Source organism: Pseudophryne corroboree, chromosome 2, assembly GCF_028390025.1.
Source record: "Pseudophryne corroboree isolate aPseCor3 chromosome 2, aPseCor3.hap2, whole genome shotgun sequence".
In the NCBI taxonomy this organism is placed as follows: domain Eukaryota; kingdom Metazoa; phylum Chordata; class Amphibia; order Anura; family Myobatrachidae; genus Pseudophryne; species Pseudophryne corroboree.
Window position 1 is genome coordinate 237,488,335 of NC_086445.1, and position 13,355 is coordinate 237,501,689.

Consider the following 13,355-nt stretch of genomic DNA (forward strand, 5'->3'; position numbering starts at 1 on the left):
GACCATGGACCCACTTGTCGATGGATTTCATTACAGACTTACCCATGTGCAACAAGTTCAATACCATCTGGGTGGTAGTTGACCGGTTCACCAAGATGGCACACTTCATTCCTCTCACCGGTCTTCCGTCAGCTTCCAAGTTGGCTCAAGTATTCATACAAGAGATCTTCCGACTCCACGGTCTTCCTGAAGAAATTATCTCAGATCGAGGAGTTCAATTCACAGCCAAATTCTGGCGAAGTTTATGTCAAGTCCTCCAAGTCAAGCTAAAGTTTTCCACGGCTTACCATCCTCAGACCAATGGTCAAACCGAGAGGGTGAATCAGGACTTGGAGGCCTTCCTCCGCATCTATGTGTCCTCCTCTCAAGATGACTGGGTTCAATTACTTCCCTGGGCTGAGTTCTGTCATAACAACCAGTATCATTCTTCATCTGCTTCAACACCATTCTTCACTAACTTTGGATTCCACCCTAAAGTCCCTGAGTTCCAACCGCTTCCAGCAACTTCTGTTCCCGCAGTGGATATCACCTTGCATCAGTTTGCCAATATCTGGAAGAGCGTACGATCAGCTCTGCTCAAGGCATCGTTCAGGTACAAGAAGTTTGCGGATAAGAAGCGTCGAGCAGTTCCTGCTCTCAAGGTGGGTGATCGGGTATGGTTATCCACGAAGAATTTGAGGTTAAGAGTTCCCAGTATGAAGTTTGCACCTCGCTATATCGGTCCTTTCAAGATTGAACAAGTCATCAATCCTGTTGCTTACAGACTCCAGTTGCCTCCCTTCTTAAAAATACCCAGGACATTCCATGTTTCCCTGTTGAAACCGCTGATCTTGAATCGGTTTCATTCCTCACTTCCTCCAACTCCGAAAGTCCAAACTCAACGAGGCGTTGAGTATGAAGTGGCCAAGATCCTGGACTCACGTCACCGTTACGGTCAACTACAATATCTTATTGACTGGAAGGGTTATGGTCCTGAGGAACGTTCATGGACCAATGCTTCTGATGTCCATGCTCCTGCCTTGGTCCGGAGATTCCATTCCAAGTTTCCTCAAAAGCCAAAGAAGTGTCCTGGGGCCACTCCTAAAGGGGGGGGTGCTGTCACGATCCGGGTATCTGGACGCCATTTCTTACCCATCAGATGCCTCCTAAGGCTGGCTCAGTGCTCCAGGACCGGATCCCATCTGTTATCCTGATGTGTACATTCCTGTATCCTCTCCTGTCACTCTGGGACGCTGTCACAGTAAACGCCATATTACACCTGGCATGGCGTCTCCCGCGGCCTCCGCCGCCGTCCCTGAACTTCTGCATGCAGAGTGTCTGAGTGGCGATTACGTCAGCCGCGGCCTCCGCTGTGTCCGCGTGGTTGGATGTGCATCTGTCAGCCTGGCGCCTCCTGTCTCCGGTGGCCGGTGCCGCCATTACTGTTTTCATTACCACATGGATTACAAACCAAACTTCCCTCCAAGTGTCTGCATGGGCGCAGCCATCTTGGATTCTGTCAGCTGATCATTTCCACCAATCTGTTCTCAGTATTGATAATCTGCATAATTGCCTAGCCAATCCCTTCCTTGTTGCAGGTATAAATACACTGTGCCTGAGCAAGGAAGGCGTCAGTGCTTTGGTTGTCAAACCTAGTTCCTGTTTGTCTCTCTCCTGTGATTGTCTTCCAGGTTCCAGCTCCTGTCTCAAGACTTCCACCATAGAGACCCGCACCAGCATTCCACCTGCGGTGTAGCCTGACTCTCCAATCCATTGTGGATTCATCTGTTTCCAGCTACAACATTACCTGCTTCCAGCTCAGCTTCCAGCAGAGTACAGCTTCCCTTAAAGGGCCGGTGTCCTTTCTACACTTTACCACTCTCCACCGGTATTATTATTTCTCCGCTCTCAAGTTCTACATTTCAGTTCATATTTCATCGCTCCCAAGTTCATTTATTATTTAACTGGTTCCAGCCAGTATCCACTCCGTGCTAACAACAGTCTAGTTCCAGCCAGTATCCACAGCAGCTGTTTTATCTTCAGCAACCCAGCTTTTCCTGGAACACCAGCTGGCACAATCCTGGGTCATCTCCATTGCTACAGTCGGGCCTGGTAAGGACTTTCCATCTAGAAGATCATAAGAACTATCTCACACTACCAGTGCCCTGTGGCTCCTGCCATCCTGTAGTACCCAGGAACTGTATTTATTCTTTGCTGACTTTTACGTTTTCTTTTACTGCTGCTGTGTTGCGGAGTTGTCATAATAAACATCATTGACTTTTATCTAAGTTGTCGTGGTCACGCCTTCGGGCAGTTATTATTCATGTTACTTACATGTCCAGGGGTCTGATACAACCTCCCAGGTTCCGGTACATCTCAGCCCCTACAACTGAGGCTGCCTCCCGTCAGCTCAGGCCCTCAGTTGTGACATCACTCTCCTGTTTGCCATTTCACAATTGTTAACGGGCTAAGAAAGATTTGTTGCTATCAGTAGTTAAAGAGTAAAGGTAATACATTAAGGGGTAATTTGTAAAGCACGCACACAGCTTTGCCTAAAGATACAAGGAGAGATCTGTGTGGTGCTCGGTAGATGATCGAGGATCACCTACATTGATAAACGTGTTAATTGTGTTACGGTGGATATCTGCCTTGCGTACACGTGTTTCTAACAAAAGGGTTAGACTAGTGTACGCAACGTAAAGGCCGACGCACGCGGCGTATATTACGCAACGGAGTGTCCGGGTACGCCCACGTAACTCAAATCACACGATAGTATTATTTTAACAGGCGAAAAAGGTGGCAACGCGATAAATAGCGCAAGTCAATTTTAGTGTCCGAAATCTAAAACTAATAGATCCTTCTCTAAATTTACGACACATCTGGTCTAAAGGAAAGAAATTTCTGCGCAGAAATAGAAACAAAAGTAAAGTGTACATGTGGTGAGTGAGTGTTTGCATATATATGTTTTTACAATTTTTGGGTTGAACCACAAGAAGTCGAGTTCTCGTGAGGTACATACATGTAAGTGACGTGCATGGTGGCTAGGGAGGCATCCCTTGTTAAACATTAAAAAAAGAGCATTAGAGTATAGCAGACCAGAAGGTCTACTGTAGAACAGACCAGGAGGTCATACAGACCAGGAGGTCTAGGTACAGCAGACTAAGAAGTCTGCTATAGATAGAAAAGAGCACAACCCAGGGGGTTGGTGCAAAACCCATATAGGCCATTGAAGCTCAGGCTGAAGGAATTCGCAGCCACAATTTTCGATTCCACTGGTCGCTCCGCACATAAGATTAGTTGCTTATGTGCTGAACGATTGTACCGCACGTAATTGTGTGCATTAGTTAGTAATCTGACCCAGTGCCATTTGCGTACGAAAGGGGTCATAAACGCTATTTGTACATTCTAACGTGATTTGTGTAAATTTTTTTATTTTAAGGGAGGTTCGCTGGTCACTCAGGAACTATCCAGCAACCAATAGTTACTGGAAAGAGTAAGTGCTCTTCGGATCACCCTCACATGTTCCAGTAAATAGCGGTTCAGGTCGCAGGGGCCCTGGGTCGAGTACGCCAGCGCTAAGGCAGTGTGTGGGCGTATTGGTCGGCGTGGGCGAGTGAGTGGGGTACTCGGTAAACCGCCACCGTCGGCCTATCGTGAACATCTTGGTTTTTGTAAGGGTTCGCTGAAGACCCTGATTGAAGGTCAGAGGTAGTGAAAGCAACACCTGCAAGTTATGGGGGCCAGTTGTTCAGGTAGGGGGCGATCAACCTCGGTTCAGGTTGATTCAGTAAACCGACCAATCGGGTCGGCAAGGTATGTAATGTGTGAAAAATACGGTTCACACACAGAGGATTTATGTGATGAATGGGAAAGAATGACTGTACATGACGGGGAGAAGTTCCCAAGAGTAGGCAGCTTTAGCCCAGATGTGTTACTAAATCTAAGGAGAAGGATATGTCTCATTAAATCAGCAAAGAGACGGATCAAACATTATGATTATTTACAGTTATGGCAACAGGAGGGTGAAATGCAGAGAGGATTGGCTCAGGCGTCGGGATCTAACCCTATCAGGAAACTGATAGCTACGGCACCACCGCCACCTTACATAACGGGAGAGAAGTTGGTTGCGGAGAATGACGCACTAAGGTGTAATAAACAGGCACTTAGTAACTGCATAAATGTTAAGAATAATATGAATAAGATGAGTAATGCAAGTATTAACCCGTGCAAGTTGTACCCTGTTTTAAACTTTCCCCAGGAGTGTGATCAAGAGGACGAATCGGCAACAATATCGGCGCTCTCTCTAGCAGCCACCATATCAGAAACAGCAGTAGGCACGTCCCAACCCCCGAGATTAGTATCAAAAGCCCCTAGCGGAGGGACAGGTGAGGTCGTATCAACGGGTAAGTACGGTACCATACACTATGCTGAAACCATTCACCACAAGCTGTAGAATCTATTCAGAATGATGTAAGTAGACTTAATCCCGTTAGGGTAATAGCAGTGCCAAATGGGAAAACGGACACTTCAGGAGACACTCCTGTCAGAAACATTGCCATGCACTGCCCATTATCCCGAATGGAATTAAGAGCAATAGTGTCTGAATTCCCTGACCCTAGAAAAGATCTAGTTGCTAGCCAGAAATACATTAGAGACCTAGGGGATACGGTAGAGCCCAATAACAAAGACTGGCAGATATTGCTGAGGGCATGTTTACCCTCCAATGTCGACTCAGCACAATTTTTAGCTGACTGTAAATTAGACGAGGATGTACCCCTTACGGATGTGTACAACCAAGACAATGTAAAGAGAATAAATTTACAGTTAAAAGAGTATTTTCCAGCTGTAGTTAAATGGAACAAGATTTTCTCCATAAAACAAAAAGAGGCAGAAACAGCTGCTGAGTATTTTCATAGGGCACTACTAGAAATGGCTAAATACACAGGCATTGAAGACATTAAGACAAATGTAAATCATAGAGAAGTAGCAGTATCTGTGTTAATGGATGGTTTAAAAGAAGCATTAAAGACAAGAGTACAGACCACGCAACCATGTTGGCGAGGTCTGTCGGTGGCTACTTTGAGAGAGGCTGCTATTGATCACGATCGAAATATCACCAGACACAGGGAGTCACAAAGTGATAAGTTAATGGCCGTAAGTATACAGGCCCTGACCACAAGGCCACCTTTGTATAAATCTCCAAACCCTGTGGGTAAGTCAAATGTGGTAACTTGTTATTCCTGTCATAAAGAGGGACATTTTGCACGAGACTGTAGATCGAAAAACACACAAAAATCATATCAACCCCCTAGACAACGACATGACACACGAAATTGGGATCAGGGACCGCAGAGACGGAGTCATGAGCCACATGCAGGGGAAACAAAAAGGTATCCCCCAAAAAGAGACTGGCAAGTCTCGGGTAGTTCCCATTTACCCCCTTCTCAAGTAGTTGCTGCCAGCGCGATTCAGGGAGGTCACCATACCCAATAGGGGTGTGGCCATACCTGTAATCTGCAGCCAGTTAAATTGATTGCAAGCCTTGGAAGTGAACCCGAGGTCACAATTGATGTAGCTGGTAAATCATTAAATTTCCTTGTAGATACGGGGGCGGCCAAATCAGTGATAAATTCGACAGTGGGCATGAGAACCACTGGTAAGACAATTCCAGCCATGGGAGTAACGGGAGTAGTCCAGCACTACCCTGTTAGCAAACCAGCAGAGATTACAATAGGGCCTTTGCATACCAAGCATTCCTTTTTGCTGGCGGCATCGGCACCGACTAATCTCCTGGGAAGAGATTTATTGTGTAAAATGGGGTGCGTCATTTATTGCACTCCTGAAGGTGTATTTTTAGACATACCTGAGAATCACGCTCAGGAAGTGCGAGACATGCTAGACTCCCCATCAAAATTAATGTCCCACACAGTTATATTAAATAGGAATCCATCCCAGGTAGAAGAAATGACATCCCAAATACCAGAGTCACTGTGGACTAAAGATGGACAAGACACTGGATTAATGGCAAACGTAGCTCCAGTAGTTGTGCAAGTAAAAGATGGTAGGATAGCTCCAAAAATCCCACAATACCCTCTGAAGCCAGAGGTGGAGTTAGGAGTTTACCCAGTAATAGAGCGCTTGCTACAACAGGGCATTCTGGTAAGAACATCCAGCACTGCCAATAATCCCATCTTCCCTGTGAAAAAGAGTGGGGGGAGGGGTTACAGGCTAGTGCAGGATCTAAGGGGGATTAACAAAATAGTTGAGAGTCAATTCCCCGTAGTGCCAAATCCAGCTGTCATCCTTATGCAGATCCCTCCCACTGCGAAATTTTTCACTGTTATTGACCTCTGCTCCGCCTTCTTTTCGGTACCCCTGCATCCTGACAGCCAATATTTGTTTGCATTTACATACAGAGGAGTCCAATACACATGGACTCGATTACCGCAAGGTTTCATAGACAGTCCAAGTATTTTCACAGGCTTTGCATGATTGTTTACAGTCTTTCCAACCAGAGAGTGGATCAATATTGATACAGTATGTGGACGATTTACTACTGTGTTCAGATTCACTGGAAGCGTCCCTGAAGGATACGAAACAGCTCCTGTTTCATCTTTCAGACACAGGACACAAGGTTTCCAAAGACAAACTACAATTATGCCAGCCTAAAGTAAAATATCTGGGACACTGTCTAACACAAGGACTGAGACACCTGACCGCTGATAGAATTCAAGCAATTAGAGACATGACTCTGCCACAAACCCAGCAACAGATCAGAACGTTTTTAGGAATGTGTGGGTATTGCTGTAACTGGATCCCAGGGTTTTCCATTCTAGCATTACCTTTGCAGGAGATGGTTTCATCAAACAAACCTGATCGGATTTCGCATACAGACGAATCCGAGATGGCATTTGAGAGACTCAAACAGTGCCTAACGCAGGCGCCAGCATTAGGTATGCCAGACTATGGGAAACCCTTTGAGCTGTACGGAACAGAAAGTGCTGGTTGCGCGGCAGGCGTCCTAACCCAAAAGCACGGTGATACCAGCAGGCCGGTAGCATACTACAGCGCTCAGCTAGACACGGTAGCGCGATCCCTCCCCACATGCTTGCGAAGTGTCGCTGCGATAGCATTGCTAGTCACAAAAAGCGAAGATGTAGTGCTAGGACACAACCTCACAATTCATACACCACATGCAGTGTCAGCCTTGCTGAATTCTGCCCAAATCAGGCACGTCTCATCAGCGCGGTTTACAAGATGGGAATTGGCATTAATGGCCCCCGTAAACATCACCATAAGGAGATGCAGTGCATTAAATCCTGCAACCTATCTCCCAGGTGTGCCTGGACAGGCACAAAGGGTGGAGGACGAGAGTGATGGGGAAGGAGGATTTAATACAAGGGATGACACACATGATTGTATGGAAAATTTCACAGCAAGGCCTGACATCAGTGACAACCCACTGGAAGATGTAGATTTCACTTTCTACACTGACGGTAGTTGTCACAGACAGACGGACTCGGGAGACTTGTGTACTGGATACGCAGTCGTAGATGACCAAGGCACCATAGAAGCAGAACCGCTAGGCCCACCTCACTCAGCCCAGGTTGCTGAACTGGTTGCCCTAACCAGAGCATGTGAATTGGCTAAGGGAAAGTCAGCCAATATCTACACCGATTCTAGATACGCCTTCGGGGTAGTCCATGATTTCGGAGCCCTATGGCGCCTCAGAAACTTCATGACGGCAGCTGGTACACCGGTAGCGCATGCAGCTCACATCAAAAGACTTCTAACAGCGATACAGAAACCTGACAGAGTGGCTGTTATCAAGTGTAAAGCACATACATATAGCCAAGACCCAGTATCACTTGGTAACAGCCGAGCAGACGAAGCTGCTAAGTTAGCAGCTGGTACCCCCAGACAGACAGACACCACACAATTGATGGTATTCAATACCATCAACACACAGAAGTTGTGTGAAATGCAAAATTTGTGTTCCACACAGGAAAAGGCAGTCTGGAAGGCAAAAGGATATGGCCAGGAGTCCTCAGGACTCTGGACAGATGGACAGGGTAAACCAGTGGCCCCCAGAACATATCTTCCATGTTTAGCTGAAGCAGCACATGGGCTTACTCATCTGGGCAAGGAGGGATTGTGCAAGTTGGTAAGAGCATATTGGTGCGCCCCAGGATTCTCATCCCATGCAGGTAAGAGAGCAATGTCATGCCTTACCTGCTTGAGGAAGAACATCGGAAAGGCAATACCAACAGAACCATCCCATATCCCACCTACAGGCGGCCCTTTTCAGGTAATACAGATTGATTTTATACAACTACCCCCTTGTCGAAATTTGAAATATGTACATGTTTGTATAGATGTGTTTTCAAATTGGGTCGAAGCATTTCCGGCGGCCACAAATACCGCTATGTTTACTGCTAAGAAAATTGTGCAAGAATTTGTGTGTAGATATGGTATCCCTAGAATAATTGAAAGTGATAGGGGTACCCATTTTACAGGTGATGTCTTTCAAGGAATGTGTAAGTTGATGGGAATTGATAGTAAGCTGCACACTCCATATCGCCCCCAGGCGAGTGCGAAGGTGGAAAGAGTGAACAGCACTATTAAAAATAAATTGGCAGAAACAGGATTAACATGGCCAGAAGCTTTACCCATTGTACTATACAGCATCAGAACCACTCCCAGGTCCCCTCTTAATCTGTCCCCCTTTGAAATTCTGTTTGGTCGACAACCGCATGTTATGATTAACCCTCAGGATGATTTGAAGTGTAACAATGAAGTAACATGAGTAAACAGCTAAGGAATCAAAATGACAATCTGAAGTTAGTGATTCCTGATTTGCCAGATAGTAATTGTCATGACATTGAACCTGGGGATTATGTAATGATACGGAATTTTCTACGCTCAGGTTGCCTTATTGACAGATGGGAAGGACCATACCAAGTCTTATTGATTAGCACGACAGCATTGAAGGTTGCCGAGAGAGAGACTTGGGTTCATTCGTCCCATTGTAAGAAGGTTGCTGATCCAGAGAGGTCCCGTGATAAAGAACAGACGGTGGAGGAAGTTGTATCACTGGAGTGTCTGTTTCAGGAGGACTGAGACGGCACCTGAGCATTGAGAAATAATAAGATCGGAGGCAGTTGTCGATCCCCTGTTCCCTTTTATTGTTTTTCTCCACTTCCCATCCCATCTCCCTCAATTATTTCTTTCCCCCTTCTCATTCTTCTCCATTTCCTCCTATAAGATGGACTTGCCCCAAAAGACTGTGATCCGGATTTTTCTGTTGACCATGATGTTGACCAGAGCAGTCTGTTCCGGCGAGAGTACCATGGAGGTCGAGAGAGGTTCTGGAATGGGTTCTGATGACAGAGATGGAGGCGTAGATTTCCAAGAACAACATAATCACCGAGTAAAGGCGAGTATCAGAAAACGATCTGGTAGCATTGACAATAGAAGAAATTGTGAAGGATTGTTAGCTGAAGAGAACTGTATCTGTAGGCTCTGTGACAGTGTAGTTGAGGATGGGTGTATCAAGAAATGCCAATCCAGTTTTAATATCCACATGGACCGGCATCCATTGAGTGACTATCACTCCTTAGTGGGTAAAGTGTTAAATCAGACAGATTGTTGGGTATGCTCTCAAGTACCTCAAGGCCATAGCAAATCAGGATTAGTGCCCTTCCCTTTAACTATAGGGGAGGTACTTGAGCTAAGTGGTGGGAGGCCGGTGGACAGAAGGTTTAATATCTCCAGTCCTCCTAGTTTGAAGCTCCACCAATATCATGTGGATAGATCCCTAGTATGTTTTAACATTTCCAATCCCCGAAAGCCGGGAAATTGGGAAGTGTCATGGAATAACCAAACCATGACCTTTTCATACAGAGCCGATAGAATGCCAACAGATACAGAACTTATACGCCACATAGCTGGTAGTGGAAAATATCTCCGATATAGGTATACCCTAGGAAGTAGGTCCATGAGAGTTGGAGAGGTATCACCAGGATACTGTGCACATATCATACAAACTGATACGTGTAGTAAACAGATGGGAGAATTAGGGTTAGGAAATTTCATATGGAAAATGTGTAATATGGTTATGTCCTACTCCGTCCCATATGTTCTCCCCGATGATGCATATTTCATATGCGGGAGGAAGGCGTATAAGTGGCTTGCCCCAAACTCTGAAGGATTGTGTTATATTGGAAAAGTACTGCCTGAGGTAATGACTGTATCACATACTAAAATGAAAGATATTCACCGCAGTGCCCAAGCTCCTTATACCCACACTCATTATGAGCACATCGTTAAACGGCACCTGATAGAGAGAACAGAGCATCCGGCCTCTGACCTGATCAGTGAATCCACCGGGATTCAATTCCTAATCGCGTTAGATATCACTCGCACCGCCAGAGGAGTGATAAATTATAAATATATATCTGCGCTTGCAAATTTATTAGACAATATCACTGAAATGTATGATGACACATTCAGGTATACTGGAAGGGAGCTCCAAGCTTATAAAACAGAACTGGTTCAGCATAGGATGATTCTCAATTATCTCACAGCTGTGACGGGTGGGTATTGTGTCACCCTAGCAACTCAGTATGGAATAAAGTGCTGCACGTATATCACAAACAGCACCGAGGACCCGGTCGAGGTCATAGACCAAAAGATGGACGACATTCTCCAATTAAAATGGGAGTTCCGAAGGAAACACAATCTCACCCTTGCCACTGTGGGTAATGAGCTGACCAGTTGGGTGTCATGGTTGAACCCGCGAAATTGGTTCTCTGGTTTAGGAGAATGGGCTCAAGGAGTTATAATGGATGTAGGGAAGTTTCTTCTGTGTATCTTGGGTGTTGTCATATCGATTGGCTTGATATTTAGATGCGTTCAGGCTTTAACGAAGTGTAAACAAAGTACTAAAGTAATAAGTCTAAGGAGTGAGAACATTGTAATTCCAATGGATTTGATTTACGACCCAACGATAGAGACACTGTTGTGATGAAAATGCGATTCTACGGTCCGTTTCTTTCACCCGTTTCTCCTTTGTTTTTCCCCAAGGTAAAAAGACCCACTTGGAAGAAGAAGTTTGACAACCTTGTATACAGACAACAGATGGACTAAAGAAGAAGTTTGACAACCTTGTACACAGACAAACAGATGGACTATGCCATAGACCCCCAGTTTCCCTAGAAATTTTAAATTTACGCTAGCCCAACTTTTTTTGTAAGTCTATGGACACTGACAAGGCTTTTTGCATACCGTTAATAGCAAAAGCCCAAAGGAGACTTCAAACAAGACTTCAGACAAGACTTAAACCAACAAATGCATATTAACCTCACATAGAATACCACTGCATTTACCATAATTGTTTCTTATCTTCATCTCTACAACCTTCAGGTAATGACACACATAGTCGATAGGGAATACAGGCACAGATATCAGCACTCACATATTCCCCCCTATTCATGTATCATCAACTAAAATGTGCTCCCCCATTTTGTTGCAACTAAAAGCCGAAAAGAGCTCGGTAAAGTTTGACAGCCCATCCACAGACCCGTACCACGGGATAAGAAGGAATTCAAATGTATACTTCGCAATACCTCGAAGCTTGATTTAAAACACGTACGGCACGATGATACATGACCAGCCCAAACATGGATTCATACACACATGCTTCTGCTATCTCACTAGGTCATACCCATTTCCTACCTTCTCCTCTCCTCCCCTACCCAACCATAGAAATGTATTTACACATGACATATATTTTTCTCTTTTTGAAATGTTTTAGGAAGTGGCAGTTATTGGTGACTGCCAAAGGGTGGACTGTCAAAGTCAGAAAAATATCATGATGCACACTACCATATATTTGCACCTCATGCGTGTCCCCGCTGCGCGTGCCCACGCTCTCCCGTGCGTACGCATACCCGCTGGTGCGTGCACCCGCAGGCGCACGGTATGCGCATTTACGGTAGAGTTTATGTGCGCCTAGCGTGCGACTCGAACGTTACATATTTTTACCATATAATGTATTTTGTAGATTATGGTCCCTTTGATAGAATCTGAAAGTTTAGTTAATGTAGCATGTTCATAGACAAAGAGATCCCTCTTTGTTTGATACGAAGGGTCAGACAGGGGTTATACAGTGGTGTTTAGTATCCATCGGAAGAGTATTTAATTAGCAATATTCCGGTGTTGGTTTGGAGCGGATTAATCGCTCGTGCGAATAGTTATGGACATAAGAAGTTTATGGACATTTACTATTATTTGCACTTTATTACCCATGCGGCGGGAAACCCAGTTTCCCACCCACCTGAGCAGTTGGAAATAGTCACAGCCCACCTGTATGAATCAACCTATGACCTTTTGTTATAATGCGAAGACGAATTCCTGTGTCCAATGAACAATAAGAATATAGGGACCATTGTACTGTATTATGTGTAGGGTATAAAAGGACAAGCCACTCTGGGCCAGCTCTCTATTCTCTTCAACGGTTCTCATTGCTGATAATCGGGAGCTGGATATCCAGAGGCGCATGCGATTGTTTCCCTTGAGCGTAAGTTTCTCCGCAACCATATTGTCTTTATTGTTATAAGCCATTCTCTCTCGTTCTCTCTCACTCTCTCTCTCTCCTTTCCCCTTGTCACGATCCGGGTATCTGGACGCCATTTCTTACCCATCAGATGCCTCCTAAGGCTGGCTCAGCGCTCCAGGACCGGATCTCATCTGTTATCCTGATGTGTACATTCCTGTATCCTCTCCTGTCACTCTGGGATGCTGTCACAGTAAACGCCATATTACACCTGGCATGGCGTCTCCCGCGGCCTCCGCCGCTGTCCCTGAACTTCTGCATGCAGAGTGTCTGAGTGACGATTACGTCAGCCGCGGCCTCCGCTGTGTCCGCGTGGTTGGATGTGCATCTGTCAGCCTGGCGCCTCCTGTCTCCGGTGGCCGGCGCCGCCATTACTGTTTTCATTACCACATGGATTACAAACCAAACTTCCCTCCAAGTGTCTGCATGGGCGCAGCCATCTTGGATTCTGTCAGCTGATCATTTCCACCAATCTGTTCTCAGTATTGATAATCTGCATAATTGCCTAGCCAACCCCTTCCTTGCTGCAGGTATAAATACACTGTGCCTGAGCAAGGAAGGCGTCAGTGCTTTGGTTGTCAAACCTAGTTCCTGTTTGTCTCTCTCCTGTGATTGTCTTCCAGGTTCCAGCTCCTGTCTCAAGACTTCCACCATAGAGACCCGCACCAGCATTCCACCTGCGGTGTAGCCTGACTCTCCAATCCATTGTGGATTCATCTGTTTCCAGCTACAACCTTACCTGCTTCCAGCTCAGCTTCCA